This window comes from Myotis yumanensis, unplaced genomic scaffold (genome assembly GCF_028538775.1).
Source record: "Myotis yumanensis isolate MYYU_CA2020_CCGP unplaced genomic scaffold, mMyoYum1.0.hap1 SCAF_16, whole genome shotgun sequence".
NCBI classification, from domain to species: domain Eukaryota; kingdom Metazoa; phylum Chordata; class Mammalia; order Chiroptera; family Vespertilionidae; genus Myotis; species Myotis yumanensis.
The window spans coordinates 8136606-8141498 of record NW_027223767.1 but is presented as its reverse complement, the minus strand read 5'-3'; positions in this window follow the sequence as shown (position 1 = coordinate 8141498).

Sequence of the window (4893 nt, the reverse complement as noted above, 5' to 3'; positions counted from 1 at the left end):
GCGCCTGCTGCCCAGCTGAGAGACGCAGCCGCTCACCTCGCTCCGCGTGCCCCACGCCCCGCCCCTCCGCCTGGACTGGCAGGCCCAGCCAATCAGAGTGCCGCAGGCCGAGCTGCCCCGCCTTCGCGAGGCTGCGCGTCCAATAGAGAGGAGCCTTGCCTCTTGGGCTTGTCAATTGGCGGCAGCCATAGAGTAGGGGAATGCTAGAGCGCCCCGAAGGCCCCGCCCCTCGTCTTTTTCCGGCTTCCCCGCCTCAACTCTTCCCGGAAATCGTCGCGCGCCTGGGCTTCCGGGAGCTTGTGAGGCTGCGAGAGAGCAGGGCTTGGCGTTTCAGTCCCGGTGAGGGGACTTCCTCTTGCTTTTGTTTTTGTTTTTAAATCTTTATTGTTGAAAGTATTACATAGGTCCTCCCTTTTCCTCCTTTAACCTCTTCCACCCCGCTGCTCTTGCTTTGAGTTATAGATCAGAGAGTGAGTGTAGCAGCTTTCACTGATTTTATTTCCATCATAATTCGTACGAGCTCATGTTTCAAATGATTACTTTTACTGACTTTGGGGAAGAAAAGCAAGAACAGCAGGCAGGGTTACAGAACAGGCCCTGGAGCCAGCGCCCTGGGCAGCTGTTCAGTCGTAACCAGTACGGAGTTCACAGCCGGGGGAGCCTCGGAGGAATCCGCTGCGGAGTCGCAGGCTCCGGGGCAACGTCCTTGCAGGGCAACGGCCGAAACCTGCGGAATGTAAAAAGGCAACATTGTATCCCCCGCTACTGTTTACAAAGTTACCAGGAAAGCAAATATCGTGACTACCTGACTGATGACTCCTGCAGGGAAAGCTTAAAACATACTTTGGAATGAACATCACTTTGTTCTCTGCACCTGTGGAAAGGCCTTCCTTCTATTGATGCAATTCTCAGAGATACCCCTGGCCTCGTCTCCTCCTCAGAACATGGGGTTTCTGCCTGGACACCTATTCTTTTTATCTCAAATAAATGCCTGCCACCTCTCAAGTTGGCCTTCAATTTTAAGGTTAACAATGCGAGATGAAATAAGCGGGAGAAAGACAAGGAAAGTATGATTTCACTTTTATATGGAACCTAAAAATAAAACAGAGCACAAAACAGAACACCCCTCACAGGAACAGTAGGTTGATGGCTACCAGGGGCTGAGAGGTAAGGCAAGCTGGTGAAGGTGGTCAAACGGTACAACGTTCAGTTCTAAGACGAGTAAGTTCTGGGGGTCTGACGTACAGCGTGGTGATGACAGTTCACAATACTGTCTTGTGTACTTGAAAGTCACTAAGAGGGTAGGTCCCAAAAGTTCTGACCACAGGAAAGGTAACTATGGGAGGTGATGGGTGTAGTAAATAACTATTGTAGTAGTCATTTTGCAATGTATATTTACATAAATCATCATTGTACACCTCAAAGCTATACAATGTTATATGTCAATTATGCTATATAATAAAAGGCTAATATGCAAATCGACCAAACTGTGGAAGACTGGTCGCTATGATGCGCACTGACCACCAGGGGGCAGACGCTCAACACAGGAGCTGTCCCCTGGTGGTCAGTGGGCTCCCTAGAGGGAGCACTGCTCAGCCAGAAGCTGGGCTCATGGCTGGCAAGCGCAGTGGTGGTGGCGTGAGTCTCTCTCGCCTCCACTGCAGTGATAAGGATGTCCGACTGCCTGCTTAGGCCTGCTCCCTGGGCCTAAGTTGTCAGACATCCCCCAGGGGCTCCCAGACTGCGAGAGGGCGCAGGCTGGGCTGAGGGACACCCCCCCGCCCCCCCCGCCCCAATGCATGAATTTCTTGCACTGGGCCTAGTATTTCAATAATGCTAGGGGAAAACAATATTAAATTTTTAAAAACATATTATGAAGTGCAATAAAATAATTTTCCCTTGATGACTACTTGGATCCTTTTTAGAGAAATATTAGCCCTAGCCAGTTTGGCTCAGTGGAGTCCTGTAGGGGTACACCAATGTTTCTTTCTGTCTCTCCCCCTCCCTTCCACTCTCTCTAAAACTCAATGGAAAAAATATCCCTGGGTGGGAATTAATAAAAAAAAGAAGAAAGAAAGAAATACTAAATTTCAGACAAAAACATAAACTTTACTGGTTCCCCGCGCTCATTGCCGTCAGGTAATGCCAAACTGCTTATACCTTAAAAATATAGGAAGACTCACTTTTGTTCGTCCACTTATATAAAATTGTGAGAGCTGGATGAAGAAGAGCAGGGCAGTTAGTGGTTATCAGGTGGTTGCCAGGCACAGGACACCTGTCTGCACTGGATCATGTTTTTATGCCTAGTAGGTGATGAAGACTTCCCCAATCTGAGTTTCTACTGGAATGTAAATTTCATGAGCCCAGGGCCATGTCGGTCTGAATCTCTGCTGTAATTCTTGTGGCAGGCAATTCATATTAGGAATTAGGAAGATCGGTAGCTTAAATGAGGTTGAATCCTTGCAATTGACAGGGCTCCAAACTCAATCAAGACAACAAGGAGTGTGCTATCAAAAGAAGGGATGGTCTGACTGCTACCTCCAAAAGAAGAGGTAAAAAGAAAAAAAAAAAAAGATTCTGAAACAACTCACCATGTAAAAAAAAAAATAGATCAGGGAGTCAGACAGGAGAGTCCCCAGACCTCCTGGTAGAGGGACCCTGCCATCTGGGCTCAGATGTGGAGGCCATGGGCTTTCGGAACTCACCAATACTAGTAATTAACATAATCTACTCACCTTGTGCTTTGCGTCTCTTTAAGTTGTCTTTACTGTGTATGCAAACTACCCCCAACTCAGAGGCTTGAAACCCGTTTTCAGTCCTTTTATTGCTCACGGTTTTGCTCGGTGGGGATGATGCTAGGGTAGCTGAGTGGCTGCTGGGGTGCAGCACGGCCTCCCCTCTATGGGGCCTTGGTGCTGACTGCAGGCTGGGGTGCCTTGGCTCACCTCCACATGGCCTCACCCTGAGGCAGGACAGGAAGAAGCCAGGAAAATCCCTTGGCACGTGGAATGGGGAGACTGAGACAGGAAGCTGAACAAACTGGCCCAGCAATTTGCAGCAGAAATAGAGAGTCACCAGGGCAGACAGCCCGGGTACCTACCAAGGGGCAAAACTGGCATGGACCTGGCCCACAGGTGGCCTTCCTTCCCCTGGCATAGCGCTGGTCATGCGGGTTGGACCCCCTGACCTTTCCTCCCTAGAGATCACATCTAGGCCTCAGTTTTATTTCAGCTCCTGGCCTAGAAAAGCAGCAGAACCCTGTGGGGATGCCAGGACCAACAGTTACTAATTGTTGACGGAAAGAGGACCTGGTCCTGAGTGGGTCTGCCCAGGGCTAGCGGGTAGTGTACGTTCTTGACTTGGTGCAGGAAAGATTTCACATTGCGAGTCCTGGTGAATGTTAGAGGACGTGTACTAACGCTGGGGACGAAAAACAAGGAAGGGTGGGGAATGAGCCTCGGCTGGGCTGCTCTGACTCACGGTGAAGTCCGAGAGAAGGGGGCTTGGAGACAGGTTCGGGGGTTTGCCTGGGACCAATTCCTGCTGCCCTTCGCTGCCCTGGTTACAAGCTTTGTGGGGTCCTTTAGAGTTCAGGAGGTGCATGTCTGTGGGGGAAGAAGGGGGTGGGGGGGCATGGGTGTGCTCCAGGGAGGGAGAGCATGCTGGGGCTTCCGCTCTGAGTGATTTTAAAGGCTGGGCATTTAGGGGAGGTCTTAGGGGAAGATAATATTCTTCAGCTTTGTGCTGTTGTGCAAGATTAGGTTTATTCCCTTAACGTCGCCTGTCCTTGGATGTGGTTGGCAAATGGCACTGATTGGATTTCTGTGTCTGTCTCCCTGAGTAGGGTGATTTAAGCTATTTACCCTCTGGTTGGGGAGGAGAGGGGCAAACCATTTACTTGTAAGTGTCCTTGGTTTAGGGAAGGTAGGGTTTACTAGATGGCTGCAAGCTGCTTGGCATCGAGATTGTGTTGATGGCTGTGAGCTGCTGTTTAACTACGTCTCAGTTTCTCTAGTTCACTTGTCCTGCCTTACTAGCCTGTCTCATAAGGACCCCCTGGCACTGGCCAATCAATAGAGACCACGACCCTGAAAAAGCACATCTGCGAAGCTGATGAATATTCTATTGAGATGCTCCCTTAAGACCTCCCCTAAGCCCCCATCCTTTAAGATCCTCAGAAAACATAGGTCCCAGCACACATTCTCTCCAGGGAGCACCCCCATGCCCTGTCCCTTTCCCCTCTTCTTCCCCCACAGACGTGCATCTCCTAAACTCTAAGGGACCCCAGGACATTTGCAACCAGGGGGGCAGTGGGCATCAGCAGCTCGCCCCGGGCCACCCCCTGAGCCTGTCCCCAAGGCCCCTCTCCTCTGAGTCTCCAGGGAGCTGACAGCAGCCCAGACTTGGCTCACTTCTTTCCCATAAGGCAGCCCTGCCTAGTCCCTCTCCCGTTGCTGCTTCTGCCCTGCCTAGTCCCTCTCCCGTTGCTGCTTCTGTCCTAGGCCCTTCCTAGTTTCACTAAGCCCAGCTATAATAACTGAACTCGCAGAATCACCTGGACTCCTGTTGTGAAATCTTTCCTGCATAAAGTCAAGAACCCACACTTTCCTGCCAGCCGGAGTCCAGCCCCAGGCCAATGGCTCCAGCCAGGTGCCCCCTCCATAACCTCCTTCATGTAGACGCCTCTCAGCCAGCGGTCAGGCTGAGCTGCTTCACTTGGCGGCAGCTCCCAAAGGTGGAAGGGAAACCAGTGCTTCTGAATTAGGCTCTAAAGTCAAAGCAAGTCTGTCAACACCCACCCAGGCCCAAGGGGCAAGGAACCAGGTTGCACCTCCGATGGGAGAAGTATCACAGCCACACTTGCCCTGGAAGAGGCCATGTCCCAGGACATGA